This window comes from Zootoca vivipara, chromosome 4 (assembly GCF_965207765.1).
Source record: "Zootoca vivipara chromosome 4, rZooViv2.hap1.1, whole genome shotgun sequence".
Classification (NCBI taxonomy): domain Eukaryota; kingdom Metazoa; phylum Chordata; class Lepidosauria; order Squamata; family Lacertidae; genus Zootoca; species Zootoca vivipara.
Window position 1 is genome coordinate 3,053,828 of NC_142587.1, and position 17,336 is coordinate 3,071,163.

Consider the following 17,336-nt stretch of genomic DNA (forward strand, 5'->3'; position numbering starts at 1 on the left):
TGTTCTGAGGCTCCTCCAACGGCTCCCTGCGGCTGCTCACCCCTGGCTCCTCTGGTGCCCTTGGCTGCTTCTCGCTTCTGGCTTCTGCATGGCTCACCTTTGCCCCGTCATTGCGTAGAGGGATAAAGACACCCTGAATGCTGTAAAGGTGGTGTTTCCCTCCGCAGTAACACCCGACACAATCAGTGTGGTATTTACAATCTTTATTACATATATAATTATGTAATAATTCAGTAAGAGTTCAGAATTACGCGTCCAAACCCATTGAGTCTGATTCAGGGAGTGGCTTCCTACGACATATAAAGGAGGGAGAAAGGTTGTTTTCTGCTGCTCCAGAGAAGCGGACACGGAGCAATGGATTCAAACTACAAGAAAGAAAATTCCACCTAAACATTAGGAAGAACTTCCTGACAGTAAGAGCTGTTCGGCAGTGGAATTTGCTGCCAAGGAGTGTGGTGGAGTCTCCTTCTTTGGAGGTCTTTAAGCAGAGGCTTGACAGCCATCTGTCAGGAATGCTTTGATGGTGTTTCCTGCTTGGCAGGGGGTTGGACTGGATGGCCCTTGTGGTCTCTTCCAACTCTATGATTCTATGATTCTATGATTCTATGACTGTCGCGCCAACAAAGTAGGCGTGGGAATCGAAAGATGTCTTTGATCCTTACACTTTATTTCCCTCCTTGTCTGTGCTGATTTGAAAGCCCCCTCCCTTCCTGAGTCTGAGGTTCCTTCCGGAGCCTCTGGTTGGTTGCAGGGCTCCCCAGCATCCCTGAGCCCCTGTTCCCCCTGACTGCTCTCTGCCCCCCTGTTCTGCCTCTTCTGTCCATTGCTCCTCCGAATCCTCCCTGACACCCTTTAAATTTCTCAACTATTTATCCTGAGCAACAGTCTCAACATTACAGCTCAAAAGTTCTGCTTTATGCTGTGTTTGGTGATGTTTTTTTGCACACAGACATGCAGAAACACATTTAAACGCAAATGATTCTTAAACACTAAACACTGGGGTCACATTCATTGAAAAGCACTTGGGCTATATTACTTTTCACCAATCTTTTGCTGTAGTTTTCTTTCTTATTCTATTTTTCCCCCACAATAAAAATCAAGGCAAGCAAACATGTGTACATTAAATCCATCAAACCCTTGTTTGGAGCCCTCAAATAAGCCTCAGTGAACCTGTCAGGATCTATTATGCTCCAAAGTAGCCGTTAGGTTCTATTATGTCAATTATCATGTACATCCATGACAGACTGCTCTCTTTATTTTTTATTTTTGAATATTAGCATTAAAAATAAGTCGATGATGAGGCTGGATGGCTGAAAGAGTTGCTATTGCTTCATAAAGTATTTCACTCTGAAGTTATTGGGTCAAATCTAGTCAGGGTCAGTGGTGACTAAGAACCTCTGGTGATTTGTGATGATGTCCTACATTTAGGACCTCCCTAGTTTTTCAGGTTTTCTCTATATTCTTTCTTGCTTTACGTTTCAGGCTAATCTAATGATACTGAAGAAGTGTGTTCCTGAAACAGAATAGTCTTCCAAATCTAAGGTAGGAAAATGAAAGTGAATGGGGGCGATCCTGGAACTCTGCAATAAAAAAAATAGTTTTGTGAATTGAATAAAGTATACATAATTATGAAAATGTGCGTCTATTGCCATGCCCTGACAAATGATTATGCATGCTTCAGTCTCATTGCCTTAACTGAATATTTTATTTACGGCTTGTCTAACCCTTTTTGTACCAGATTCTTGTCCACATGCTGTACTTATTTGCAAATAAACCTACTCACAAAAAGCCTCGTGTGCATCCACACAGTTTGGCCTTTCCAATAGGGCGGTCTGTACATCTTGAGCCTAGGCACCAGGGCCCACCCTACCATTATTCAAAGTGAAGCAGCTGGGCACTGGTCGGGGGGGGGGGCGAGTTAGTTCACTTTGGCTTAGATTTTAATGCCAGCTGACCTCTTTGTACTGTCAAGAACAATACATGGGTTGAAACACAGCTCTCCTTCAAAACATACACTACACAGATGCAATTCTCCAACCAAAAATGTGATATTTTAAAAGCATAAGAATGCCTATATTTGGGGTCACTGACAAGGGCAAACACCTTCATGTTTTGCCCTTGCCCTTCTGTTGCTTATTGTAATTCAACAGAGAACTTAAATTAGTTTTCTTCTTAAAGGCAAATATAACATTTTAATGTTGCATGAGTAATAATAATGATGATAATAATTTCATTTATGAACAACAGAAGCATAAGGAGAGCCCTGCTGGATCAAACCATTTAATCCAGGGGCCAATCAGATGCCCATGGGCAGACCTTGGGGTTTCTAATTTCAGTGGCACCCTGTGCAATGCCCCAAATCAGCACCTCCCCATTCTGTGGAACAGTTGTGGGGCCCCTTGTGGAGCCCCCAAGGCTCTCCTCCCAGTGCAACCAAACTAGTCACGCGCCCCTAAATCTGCCTCAGCCTGCAAGCCCCTCCCATGATTCCAACAAATGGCATTTGGAAGCCCTGCTGCATGCAACCGTGGAGGCAGAGCGTAGCTATCATGGCTAGCAACCCTTGAGAGGGCTCTCTTCCATGAGCCAGGCTAATCCTCTTTCAAAGCCAACCAAGTTCATGGCCATCCCTGCCACCCAGGGGAGAAAGTGCCATAGTTTAACTATGTGATCCATGAAGAAAAAAGAGAAGAAGAAGAGTTTGGATTTGATATCCCGCTTTATCACTACCCGAATGAGTCTCAAAGCAGCTAACAATCTCCTTTCCTCTCCTCCCCCACAACAAACACTCTGTGAGGTGAGTGAGGCTGAGAGACTTCAGAGAAGTGTGACTAGCCCAAGGTCACCCAGCAGCTGCATGTGGAGGAGCAGGGAAGTGAACCCGGTTCCCCAGATTACGAGGCCGCTGCTCTTAACCACTACACCACGCTGGCTTTCACCTTATTTTGTCTGTTCTGAGTCCTCAAGCATTCAACTTCATTGGATGACCCTGAATTCTATGAAAGAGGGAGAAAATACATTATTTATCAATTTTCTCCATGTCATTCCTAATTTTATACACTTCTGTCCTGTCACCTCTTTATTTCTACTGAATTGCTTTCCACGAGGCATGCTGAAGCAATTTACAACAACATATCCAGTAATAAAATCAAACCCAATATGTTTACCAACTAGGATAAAGCTTATTAAATGATTAATAAGTTACTAAGTTGCATAAAACAAACATTGGATCACAAATGCTTGTTAATACATGTTTAATTTTCCTATTGATTACTGAAGTTATACTCAAAATGTGAGCTTCATTGCAGAGTGCAATAGAGAAATCTTTACATAATGCCAAGAAATCTTTACATAATGCAACATGGGAAATATTCCACAATCACTGTATCTAGGTGTTAAAAGACGAGGAATCAATTCAAATAGAACACCTGCTTTGAATTCATAGAGCAGGATCCTCAGCCAGAGAGAAAGGGGGGGGGGGGAGAGTTCAAACAGGACTGAATCAAGCACTCAAAGCAATGAGATTTGCATCTTCGTACTTGATGATGCATCAGAGCACAGCATCAGAAGAGAGCCATGAAATTATAATACAAATTCTGTAATGAGACTTCATGAATTTGTAAAAAAAGCTTAAATTCTAATTATTATTTTGCACATGGAACCAATACCCTTTTCGGCCATTCTCTTTTATTACAGAAATACGAACAGAGTAATCCCGTGGTCTTTTTCCTTTCCCTGAAATAAAGTAGCAAGCTGAACCACTGTGACCCTTTCAATATTCAGTATGTGCAATTTGAAAGGATTGAATCCAGTTATGGACTTAGCAAAGAGCATTTAATGAATCCCGGAAATAGAGTAATTTGCATGGAAATGATGTAAGGTGTTTTTTAAAATAATAATAATAATAAAAAAGCACAAAGTGTTCAGCAGAAGGAAAATAGAGCAACATTTTCTTCTTGTTCGATTGCTTGCAATAGAAATTTGTTTCATTTATCAGAGAGTATCCCACCTTAGGACCAAATAGGCGATGGGGTAGCTCATTACAATTTATGACCAAATATATAATGGGTAATTAGAATTAAAACCAATATAAACAACAATGCACCCTAAAAATAATGAATAGTAGTTCCATCTCTACCTCCTTTCTGTGATACAGATAGTGGTGGATATTTCCAAAAATAACATGAAAGAATAAAAAATAACAACAATATATAAAACAAATGAAATAAAGAAAAAGAAAACATCATAAGAATTCTTTTAAAAAACATGATTTTGCTTACAGGTAGGTAGCCGTGTTGGTCTGGGTCGAAGTAAAATAAAAAAATTCCTTCAGTAGCACCTTAAAGACCAACTAAGTTTTTATTTTGGTATGAGCTTTCGTGTGCATGCACACTTCTTCAGATACAGTGAAATAGAAGTCCCCAGGCACTTATGTAGAGAAGGGGTGGGGAGGGGTGGGGATGGGGAGGGGAGGGGGGATCACTCAGAAGGGTGGTGGAAGTGGGTGATTGACTGACTGATAGCTGTTGATGACCGAAAACGACTGCAAATGGTTTTGCATGAAAAAGCAAGGGTTGAGATGGCTGAAGATCGCTTATCATGTATAATGAGATAAGAATCCGATATCTCTGTTCAAACCAGGTCCCTCCATGGTTTTGAGCTTGGTGATAAGTTGTAATTCAGCAACTTCTCTTTCCAGTCTATTTCTGAAATTCTTTTGTAGTAAGACAGCTACTTTGAGATCTTGTATAGAATGTCCTGGGAGATTGAAGTGTTCTCCTACTGGTTTTTCTGTCTTCTGGTTCCTGATGTCAGATTTATGTCCATTTATCCTTTGGCGTAGGGTTTGGCCTGTTTGTCCAATATAGAGAGCTGAAGGGCACTGTTGGCATTTGATGGCATAAACAATGTTAGAAGATGAGCAATTAAATAGTCCTGAGATGGTATGTTGGATGTTGTTGGGGCCAGTAATGATGTTGTCCGGGTGTATGTGGCAGCAAAGTTGGCATCTGGGTTTATTGCAGGCTCTGGTACCAGTGTCCATGTTAAGTCTGGTGGTTGTATTATTGTGGGTGAGGAGTTGTTTAAGATTGGGTGGCTGTCTGTAGGCAATGAAAGGTCTTCCTCCCAGAGCTTGAGAAAGGGAGCTGTCATTGTCCAGGAGAGGCTGTAGATCTCTGATGATGTGTTGTACTGTTTTAACTTGGGAGCTGTATGTGATGACTAGTGGTGTTCTGTAATTTTCTTTTTTGGGTCTGTCTTGCAGCAGGTTCTCTCTAGGTATCAGTCTGGCTCTGTTGATCTGTTGTTTAACTTCATCAGGTGGATATTTTAGTTCTAAAAAGGTTTGCTGTAGATCTCTTAGGTGAGATTCTCTGTCTGTAGAGTTGGAACAGATGCGGTTGTAACGTAGGGCCTGGCTGTATACGATGGATTGTTTGGTATGTTTGGGATGGTAGCTAGAAGCATGTAGATATGTTTGTCGGTCAGTTGGTTTTCTGTATAAGGTGGTGTCTATACGTCCATCCTGTAATTTTATAGTAGTGTCCAAAAAATGTATTTCTTGCATAGATTGTTTCATTGTTAGGTTGATGGTGGGGTGAAAGTCATTTAATGTCTGGTGGAAGGTTTCCAGGGTCTGTTGTCCATGTGTGCAGATAATAAAAATATCGTCAATGTATCGCAGGTACAAGAGAGGTTTGAGTGGGTAGGAGTTTAGGAAACGTTCTAAATCTGCCATGAAGATGTTGGCATACTGTGGGGCCATGCAGGTGCCCATGGCTGTGCCGCTGATCTGGAGGAACAGGTCATCACCAAATTTGAAGTGGTTGTGGGTAAGGACAAAGTGGCAGAGTTTGGTAGCAAAGTCCGCTGTGGTTTTATCTGGAATGGTGTTCCTTATGGCTTGTAAACCATCATTGTGTGGGATGTTGGTATATAAAGATTCCACATCCATAGTGGCTAGTATAGTATTGTTAGGAAGATTGTTCAAAGATTGTATTTTCCTCAGAAAATCTGTGGTGTCACGTACGTAGCTGGGAGCACTGATAGCATATGGTTTCAGAACAGAGTCCATATAGCTGGAAACACCCACTGTAATGGTGCCAATACCTGAGATGATGGGGCGTCCTGGATTTCCTGGTTTGTGTATTTTGGGTAGAAGATAGAAAGTTCCTGGCCGAGGTTCCGCTGGTGTGTTTGTGAGGATCTGTTCTTGGATGTGTAGGGGTAGCTCCTTGACAATCTTGTTCAGTTCTTTTTTGTATGCTTGTGTGGGGTCTGAGTCCAATTTCATGTAAAAGGCAGTATTGGAAAGTTGTCTGTGGGTCTCCTGGATGTAATCAGTTTTGTTCATGATGACGACAGCTCCACCCTTGTCCGCCTCTTTAATCCACTTTCCATTACTTTAAATGGGAAAGTTCGCTTCAGTTTATGAACAGACTCCCGGAACCAATTGTGTTTATAAACCGAGGTACCACTGTACAGTACCCCCCCCCCTGCTGGGCCAGGGTGAGAACTTAAATACATAACACTTTTTACAGGTTAGAGTTAACTACAAGTGGAGGAGCCTTGGATATAGAAGAATGTCCTTTAGGTCATGACATCTCCAGTGTACGGATCTCAGGAATGGGGAAGGCCTTTGTTTAGGACCCTGGAGAAGCCCTGTCATTCGAGCCAAATGAACCAATGGGTCAGACTCAGTGGCAGGAAGCCCCCCCCCCTTTACCTGTCATTTTTATAAAGGCTGCAATCCAAATTCTTCCCATTATATGAAGCTTCCATTATAGGCAGCTGGAATTCCGCATCCCCTCCTTCCCAAACAAAGGGGAAGCTCCATTTGCATTAGGACTGAGTGCCGTTCCTCTGACAGAATCAATAGATCTGAGAGGTGTGCAAAATTTAGCTTCAGCCCTGCTCCCCACATCTTCCATTTTAAATGATTAAATGCGAAGATAAAGGCAGAGATCCTTGAAGTTAAACTGGTTTTACATCCATACACTGCTAGAAAGAACTACATGTTCTGTGTGTCAATAGGCCCTTTTGAGATGATAGATACTAAAATGTACTTTGCAACGTTATTTGCCAGGAAGTTATTTTTATGAGCTTGGTGCATAAAATCTGCTAGTGCTAGATAAAATTGACAGAATAATTAGGTTTCTTTTTAAACCACACCACTGAATGAAATGTAGTAATTCCAAGATAATATTTCCTGAGGAGATGCCAGAGGAGAGGGAAGCAGGGAGAACGAGAGGGATGATTCACAGCTGCCAACACGAGGCACTAGAAGGCATGGCGAGTGGGCAGGAAAAACGGTGCAGGTTTGCATGAGGCAGCCCTCAGCGGGCTCTGAAAACAAAGCCAGGTGGGAGGGGCGCATGGACAGTCGTGCGCTAACTCCTCCTCCATTGCCTTCCAGCTCATGGTGCTGTCAATTGCATTGCAGAAAAAAATTATGCTAATAATAATAATAATAATAATAATAATAATATTGATTCATTTCACTTATTCATTTCCTTAAACCAAATTTTTCAAAGCAACATACAATAAAAGATTATATATCTCTGTGTGTAGATAGATATAGATGGTAGATAGATATAGATAGAGAGATAGAGATAGAGATATGACAGCTGAGACAATGTAAGTGATCATACAATGCTTTTCAATAAGAGAAGAACCACCTCCCTCCGAGACAGAGACCCCCAGAGGGTTGCATTGCTTTTTTTTTCTTTTCTTCCAAAGTTCCAAATTGCCTTTTCCCCTCTGCCAAATACTGGACGGTATGAAATTTTCAAGAAGAAGGTTACTACAAAGTTATGAATTAGTTCCCAGCAATCCATAGGTTTTTCAGCAGTTGGGCAAGAAAGTAACTGGAGGCAACTGGAGACCCTTGAAGAAATTTGCACTGCAATATACTCAACTGCAAATCACTGTGTATAAGCCATTCTGAGATTTCTGAGGGAAAGTAGGATATAAGCATAAAATAGTAAAAAAGCCAGTCAATCAGATATACCTGTAACAAGGATAATAGCAAAGCTTGGAGCCCCTGGAGTAGAATGTTGAGATATGCCACCATCCATAGGAGTAGAGTAGGCTGGCAGGTCAGTTGAAATTGTATGGAAGTCAGGTCCAATAACAACAGAGGAGATTGCCTTTGTCTGATACAAAGTCATCTACAATGCATAGAAAGAAGTGGTTTGATATTTAAAGACCTTCCCCAGGTTGCTGGCTGTTCCCATGTACCATGGTGTCTGCTAAAAGCACCTGGCAATGAATTCAAGCCCTGGGTTCGCCAGCAAATCAGACAGATAATCTGAAGGCCAATCAAAACCTGGATGAAGTCCATCCCTAAATATTGGGAAGAGGGGTAGAAAGCCTTATTGTGAGGTAAAGGCCATCGCCTGCAGATTCAAAAAGGTCAGAGCTATAACCGCATGGATAATAATCACCATTATTGTATTTGATGAAGGTAATAATTCATTGAAAATTTTCTGGCCAACCCACTTCCTTTAAAGCATAGGCTTTGATAGCAGATGTTTGAGCTTTTGAGCAGAAGCTGTACATTAGATTTTTCAAAAACTGCACAGTACCTGTTGGCTACCAAAATGACCTCAGAACTTGCATGGTTATATTTTATACTCAAGCTCTTTTGAATCATTCTTCCTTTACTTGCCAAGGACAATGGGGAAAATTACCAGATACCTCACTCCAAAAAAAATTACCAGATCCCTCCCTCCAAAGCCATGGATGGGGGAGTTGCCTCTCTTTACTTCTAAGCATGCAGAAGTCAGAGATGGCTGCAGATCTCTCAGACCTGGCTCAGTTCAGAATAGAGACCCTGTTCAAAAGTAGTTGCTGGCCAGCAAACCTGGCCAATTTAAAAGCTTCCCTGTCTAACTACATTGCCATTTTAAATTCAATATACACATGAGCTGCCAGCTTCCCCCTCAGCCACTTCTTCAGGGTAGAGATGGCATCATGCTAGCACCTTCCTGTGCTTTCTTGAAGGTGATGCTCTCTGAGGTTTTTATGAAGCCCCTTAAATGGGCCAGGGTCATTTGCAGAGCCAGGTGATCTGGAGTGGTCGGTGTGGAGGTGGAAGGCACTTTGTGATATTTTACCTTTCTCTACTCCTTCCTGAGAACCCCAAGAGAGCCAAAATGTTTTGCTGAGCTTTAATACTAATAATAAAGTTTCAGCTGGGGTAATGATGGCAATCCTTCTACCACCTAATGGAAAAGCTCCATTTATGGCCTGTGTTAAGAGTGGCCAATGAAGCATGGAAAATGTGTAATTTGTGCAGAAAATGGGAGTTATGCCACTTGGTTGGCATAAACAATGCAGCGACTGCTCGGAAATAGCCATGTGCCCTCATGAATGGCTCCCCTTATGTGGGCTCTCTTCCTTGCTCTTGCTTTTCCTTTGCTGGGGCATCATCAGGAAAGGAAGCATTCCCTCTTCCCCTCAGAGCTACACTTTTCAAGCCTAAGCAGATTAACGCTTAGTGACAGTTTATCCCCCATCCTCTGATTAAGAAGCATTCATGTAACAATGGTCACTTGCCATATCTCTGGCCAATTACTCTTCTATGAAGTGTATATTTATATAAATCGGTTTTTTCCCAGATTTGTGACGGAGGCATTTCATTTTCGCCTGCAGCCTGATCCCACCTTCCGCAATTAAACCCCCTCCCTTTGGATTAGATAAGAGGGACATGTTTTTACACTTGCAAAGGAGAGATCTGCTCAGCATGAACAAGACTTTCTGTTCCATCCCACCATCACCTATCTGTGGGGACTGGGGGGGGGGCAGGGAGGGAGGGAGGGAGGCAGGAACTCACATAAACAGCTACTGACAAGGTTGCAAGGGCAGAGCGTGTGATGGGATGTGTCTTGATTTTTCAGAGTGCCCTCGGTAACATTCTGCACTGAAAGCTGCTGCTTGAACAACATACCAGCAGCAAAAGGATTCAGGGCAGGGGAGACAGAACAGGTTGGAAAACAGTTAAGAGCATTGGCAGCCAGGTCAGATTTGAAAAAGTATTATTAGATGCTCGCCAGGGCTGGCGCTTAAAAGTTTTGCTTTATGGAATTTTCTCCCCCGTTATTATTTATAACACACAAAAATATTATTTATAAAACACAAAAATATAGCCTGTTTACATTTCCTGATGACAAGAATGAAGTCTGCTGAATGAAGGCTGCACAGCTAGAAACACTTTAAAAGGATGTGGATTTGATTTGTAAATGGGCTGTCACACAGGGACCAACATGAAATATAATATTGACAAATGCAAAGCAATAAAAATTAGCATTTAAAAACCTCTTGAAGTGCAGCGCACAAAGTCAGTTGTGCTACATTTTGTAAAGCCAAACCATTTAAGGCAAAAAAAACAAAACAAAGCAAACAAGGGAGCAAATAACAGTGACCTTGTGGTGGTGGTGAAACTGTTGATAAATGGAATGAACAACGGAGTGCTGCTTCCCCCAAAATATATGATGCCCCCCAAGGACAGGCCTGCAAAACGTGTGACCTCCAAAGCGAACGGTGGCCTGGCAGCCACAGTACTCGGAGGGCTGGCAATGTTCTCTTAAGCCAGGCTCTGAAAAGAGCTTCAGGGGTCTCTAAAAGCCAACCTTGAAGGAGACGAGACCATTACATGCTTGAAGACAACTGCTGGCTTCCCTGTGTGAGGAATGTTTTGCACAGCCAGGACAGAGGAGATCTCGTTCAGCAAAGTCCTTGTCAGCCAGCTGCCCCCCCCCCCCTAGATGCAGCCGACAGAGATCAAGCGCCCTGGGTCTTCAGTGGCCAAGGTCCTTGTTGTTGTTGTTTAGTCATTTAGTCCCACTGCCTCCCACCATTTGGTCAAACTCATGTTGGTAGCTTCGAGAACACTGTCCAACCATCTTGTCCTCTGTCCTCCCCTTCTCCTTGTGCCCTCCATCTTTCCCAAAAGCAGGGTCTTTTCCAGGGAGTCTTCTCTTCTCATGAGGTGGAAGTATTGGAGCCTCAGCTTCAGGATCTGTCCTTCCAGTGAGCACTCAGGGCTGATTTTCTTCAGAATGGATAGGTTTGATCTTCTTGCAGTCCATGGGAGCAGTCCAGCACCATAATTCAAAAGCATCAATTCTTTGGCGATCAGCCTTCTTTATGGTCCAGCTCTCACTTCCATACATCTCACTACAGTGGTACCTCAACTTACGAAGGTGATCCGTTCCACGGCGCTCTTTGTAAGTCGAAACTTCGGATGTTGAAGCGTCCATTTTGCACATGCGCAAAGCGCGATTTTGTGCTTCTGCGCATGCGCAGACCGCGCACGGTGAAAATACTTCCGGGTTTACTGACTTTGTAAGTCGAAACCTTCAGAAGTCGAGGCATTCGGATGTCAAGGTACCACTGTACTAGGAAAACCATAGCTTTAACTATACGGACCTTTGTCAGCAAGGTGATGTCTCTGCTTTTTAAGATGCTGTCTAGGTTTGTCATTGCTTTTCTCCCAAGAAGCAGACGTCTTTTAATTTCGTGACTGCTGTCACCATCTGCAGTGATCAATGAGCCCAAGAAAGTAAAATCTCTCCCTGCCAAGGTCCTTAAAGACCTCTCAATGCTATTCAGTGTAAAGGAGTGGCACACCTGCCTTTCATAGAAATAGGCCTAGTGGGAAATGACAGTAGGGAGGACATCATGGCAGGGATTGGCTCCCCCCTTTTGGGATTTAGCCCCTCACCTATTTATTCTGACACAGTTTAGTTTAATGTCTGCCAATAGCTTCACTTCCTTAGATTCCAGAGAAGAGAACCATTACATAGAAATGGCAGATTGGGGGGGGGGCAATTTTTCTGAGTTCTCAGATTGTCTTGGAAAAGAACTACCCAAAGTTCCTCAGTCTTGGATGGAGTGTGGGACAGAAATATTTCTGAATTCACTAGAGGGGAGTTTCCTGGAGCTCTCAGGTCCTTTGAATGGCAGCTCCATCTGAGGCTTGAGAACCACCCCTGCCTATCCTTGCTATCTTCCTTCTAGCATGGCAGAGTTGGAAGAGACCCCGGAGGTCCTCTAGTCCAATCCCTGCAATGCAGGAATCTCAATTACAGCATCCATGACAAATGCTTGGACTGCAAAAACAAACATGGAATATGCATAGCTGTGCTTGGGGGTCACAAGTTGTGCAGGTGTGCCCCAGGTAGAGGTGGGAGAGAAATTCAGTGCTATTTGCATTTAAAGGCAAATCTACCACATTTCACATTCCAAAACAATATGTGAACTGGAATACAGCCACCTTTTGACTTTCACATATCTCCAAATTTTGTTGTACAGTTCTACAGCCAAGTCACATTTACAAAAATATTTATACTGGGGTAAAGTGTGCTTTAAAATGCATAGATCTGTGAAATAACACACACAAAATGAATTATATGATGTGAACATGTTTTGCAAAAAGGTGTATATCAGAGGAAATTGCATACAAGCATGAGTCTACTTCAGGCCCTCCAGATGTTTTGGCCTACAACTCCCATGATCCCTAGCTAACAGGACCAGTGGTCATGGATAATGGGAATTGTAGTCCAAAACATCTGGAGGGCCGCAGTTTGGGGATGCCTGGTCTACTGGGAGAAATTCACACTAAAAAGCCTAATAATTTTCATGAGGACTTTGCAAACAAAATTCCAACTGATGTGGAAATGTGTAGAATTTGGGTTTGGAAAAAGCAAAAACTGAGAGAAACTGAAGTGGGCAGATTCACCCATCCCTAGTTCCTAGCAAAGTAATTTCTGTTTTATGTTTTTCAAAGCCTATGATATCCATACAACTGGAAGTTGCAAACCAGACCATCAATACTACCAATACTGTTCATAATGTTCCTTCTCCCTCTATGTCGGTGTCTCCTAAGCCAGGCTTGCTTTGCTTTACAGAATGAATTATGCCCACCTGCGCAGACACTAAACCCCTTAAATCCTAAATGTGAGGAATTTCCAGAGGGAAAAGCAAATTCCCTTGCATTTTGTTGTCTCATGGGGGGGGGGCACACAGCAGCAGAGGGAATGTGTGTAAACACTTCAAATGTGTGCTCCAAGCAATAATGCTTAATTGAATCAATTACTGCTAGTGAAAGACAATAAATACCCATTCCCAACAAATAATTATTCTTGCAGCCGGATCCTATGCATGCTTACTCCAATGTAAATCACACAGAATTCAATAAGGTTTTCACCAAAGTATATATGCACAGGATTGCAGCCATAACTTAGGCCCCATCTGCACAATACATTTAAAGCATGCTTACACAATTTTAACTGTCATGGCTTCCCACCAAAGAATCATGGGAACTGTGGTTTGTTAAGGGCACTGGGAGTTGTTAGGATACCCCCCCCCCCATTTCCATCACAATTCTCAGAGTCCCCTGGGAAGAGGGTTTGGTTGTTAACACTGCATGGAGATCTGATAACTCTCAGCACCCTTAAAGTGCAGTTTCTGGGATTCTTTGAAGCTATGATTATTACGATTAAAGTAGTAGAAGAATGCTTTAAACATATGCCTTAGGCTTCGTGCAGAACATATATTACTATCATATTATTATTATTATTATTATTATTATTATTATTAGAGAGCTCAGTCAGTAGAGCATAAGACCCTTAATCTCAGGGTCATGGGTTCAAGACTCATGTTAAGCAAAAGATTCCTCCTTTGCAGGTAGTTGGACTAGAGGATCTTTGTGGTCCCTAACAAATCTATGCTTCTATGATCTTCAACAAGATCAGGAGAATCCATATTGTTATTGTCAGGGGATTGTTGTGGCTACTCTCGAATAAAGACGCTCCAGTCCGCTCTGTCTTTCAGAGTTTTATTGTGCATACTGTATTATTTACAGTGTAGAGATATCAGAAAACATGACTGCCTAGTCCAATTCAGAACTTGGCAATGGCTGCTTCCGGCTCTTCGGCCAGCATAAAAGCCTGGGCACCCCAAAGCGCCTCCCCCTAGCCCTGCGTGTGGGTGTGTGCCTCAATTCGGGCGCCGGAAGGGGCTGCGTTCCTTCTCCCGTCATTCAGCTGGAGCGTTGCAGAGACTCTGGCACCTTGCTGCGCTGTCCTTCCTCCTCTGGCCAGCGGGGTCAGTGCCTAGACTCTGACACATCTGAGAGCCCTCTCTCCACCCCACTCCACTCCTCATTCCCTCCTCCTGACCCGCTGCTAGTGCTGTCACTGGGCGAAGTGCTGGTCAGGATGACTGGGGGAGGGTCCATGTAAGGAGTCCCCCTGACAGTTATTTATTTATTTAGGAAATGTACAAGCAAATCAAATATTAATAGCAGTAGTGGTAGTAGGAATAATAATAATCAATTTGTATACCACCCTTCATTGGTAGATCTCAGAGAACAAAACCCCTCTAAAATAAAGTGAAACTATTATCAATAAAATAAGCAAATTTTAAAAACATGCATATAGACCTACGTTTTATGTCTGGATAGGATTTCTGAAATAAAGGAAAGTTTCTGCTGGCATCTGAAACAGGGCTGTGAGGGTTTGGAGTTCCAAACCAAAAGATTGATTCCTAGCAAACGTTGAACGCTTGTAAAAGTGCAAGTTCTGCTGGGGACAATTCATTGAGTATCTGAAATGTTATTGTATACATATAAGTTCATTAGAAATAGAAATACCATATTTTCCACTCCATAGGACGCACCTGACCAGAGGACGCACCTAGTTCTTAGAGGAGGAAAACAAGAAAATTTCTTGAATTGTCCTAGGCATAGCAGCCAACTCCTAGAGGCCTAGGTGCCTCTCCCCCCCCCCCCCAAATGAAATATTTGAGGAAGCTTCTTTTGCAAAGGGGGAAAGCTCCATTTTTTTTAAGGGTCAGCTCAAAGTTGTGCAGCTTTTTTGTAAATGGGAAAAGCCCTGTTTTTTGGGGGGGGGGGCAGCTCACAGTTGTGCATACTTTTTGCAAAGGGGGAAAGCTCCATTTTTAGGATCAGCTCAAAGTTGTTGAGTTTCCTTGCAAAGGGAAAAATCCTGTTTTTATGGGGTTCAACTCACAGTTCTACAGCTTCTCTAGGAAAGGAAAGGGACCAATTTCTACAGTTTCCAGACAGATAATCTAATCAGCCAGTCACATGTCACTAGGGAAACAAACAGCCTCCATCTGCAGACACCAATTGAGGCCTGGGCAAGGGGCTTGGGCAGGGCGGGAAGGGGGCTAGCTCCCTTATCTCCCTCCCCAATCTCTTGCAATCAGCTGCTGAGTGGGTTCCTTTCAACACTTTCTTTTCCTCTTGTTAGCCTTTAGCTCTTTCTATATATATAAAAAAGCACGATCTGCCTTTTGCCCCTGGGCAATTCAGTTCCAGGGACCACGTATTCTCCCATTAGACACACAGACATTGCCTCTTACTTTTTTTAAAAAAATAATTTTTATTGAATTTTTATACAAACAAGACAAACGAAACATACAATATAAATTCTGTCCCTTCAAATACCCCCCACCCACGAGTCCACCTCTGCCACCAGTGGCCCCCGCCGGTGTTGAGAATCAAAGGGGTCCATTATAAGGCTGGGTTTGACCTCCCCTCCCCCCTCATCCCCCCCTGCCACTGAGAGGACAAGGACGGAGGGGTTCTGTGGGTTGGTTTCCCCTCAGCTGCTCCTTTAAGGACAATACACATAAAAAGCACAAACAAAAATAGAAAAGAAAAGAAAAAAACAAATAAAAATTTAAAAATTCCCCATTCTTATTTTCTTCACATTGTAATTATGACTTCCTCAGATCTCATCTTCCTGGTTTTCCTAACTTCTCTAATTAATTATGGCGGGTTTTCTATCCCAATTCCAAATCTTATCCTTATAATATTGACTTATTCCTCCTCCTTCTTCATGCTGCCCCCCCACAAGTCCCCTCCTGCCACAAGAGGAACCTGCGAGACGCAGCACTTCAAAGGTTCCATTTTTGTGTCTGGGCTTCTCTCCCCCCCCTCTCCCCCCCCCAGAGCACCCTCTGCCACCAGGTGCCTCTGAGCAAAGAGAGGGGGGAAAGGCGGCCCTCCATCCAGACACTTATCTGAACATAAACATGTTAATGCAAATCCAAAAATTGTTTCCCAAGCCATTCTTCTACTCCCCTCCAGAAAGCTAAATTTTTATATCTATTCAATCTCCTTTCTCCTCCCGCTGTCCTTTCCCCCCTTGAATCAGCAGTCCTTTATCAAGGCAAGATTTCAGAAACCGTTAATCAATCACCAAAATGTTTTTTAACTAAAAATTTTCACCCCACACCCATTCTTTCCCATTTCCAGATCCAGGCCTCTGTTCCCCCCTCCCTCTGCCTTTCCTTTCCCTCAATCACCCATGCCCAATTTTTAGTCTCTCCAAGAGCCTTCTTTTCTTCAGTCTTTAAATCATTTTGTTGTTCTTGACAGCTGTCTTTTTCCTTTTCAAGTCCTTGTTGTTCTTCCTCCAGGTCACTTTTTTTGTAATCCACCTCAGTTTTTGCAAAGTTCACTTCTTGTTCATTGCTCTCAGGTAAACTTTCCACATTGTCCTCTGAGTCCTGATCTTGAACCAAAGTCTCTGAACATGTTAAACTGGAGTGTTGCAGTGTCCTGTGAATGTCCTTCAAAATCTCTAAATAGTTCAGAACTGTCTCTTGGAAACTTGGTGAATACATTGTTTTCATTCCTTCTAACCGCAGACTGGCAGAAGATTAGGAGGCAGAGCACACTGGAAATTTCCATTTACTCGCGCTTTCCTCCATCTTGCCCGTTCTTTCCATTGTCATTAATTTTCAACAATAGGTCATCTCTTAATTCCAAATACTTCTCTTTTAATATAATCTTGCAGCCAATTAAACTTTCAACGAATTTTTATGAATTCTTGTCTTTTAGCGATTTTGACAGCTTTGACAGCTGTCAAATGAATTCTTCCCTTTATACAGTTACTGTTCCTCGGGAGGTAGCGACACCGGGATTTGTAAAGGGATACAAAGTCTTTGTTTCTTTCAGGTACTAAAAACAAAATAACATTTTTTCGGCTTTGGAATGTTTAATGCGCCTCTTAATTGACCATTAGGAAGAGATCGACTCCCGTTTTTGGATCTCTCCTATTTTTCCCGATTGTTAATTTTAGAATCCACAAGTCCAAATGAAGATTTAACTTACTTTGTAGAAATCCTATCTTTTCTTAGGAGAATCTGCCGCTGCCCGGTAGAAGACTTGGGGCTTCGCAATTACGGAGGCAACGATGTCGTCCAAAATGGCTCCCGCGACTCCACTCCGCTGACTCTCGGAGACTCTACTGGGTCTCTGGGCAGCAGAGGAATCGCCAAAAACGGAGCCTTCCAGA

The 17,336-nt window shown here is 42.8% G+C and overlaps 1 long non-coding RNA gene across 1 annotated transcript in view; it reads left to right on the forward strand.

Annotated features, from left to right (window-relative positions):
- The window catches only part of LOC148685830 (uncharacterized), a 32,917-nt gene that overhangs the window by 2,298 nt on the left and 13,283 nt on the right, over positions 1 to 17,336 (forward strand). Inside the window, exon 2 of the long non-coding RNA XR_015949438.1 lies at positions 1,483 to 1,542. This is a non-coding gene — a long non-coding RNA (uncharacterized LOC148685830). The remainder of the gene's footprint in view (positions 1 to 1,482; positions 1,543 to 17,336) is intronic.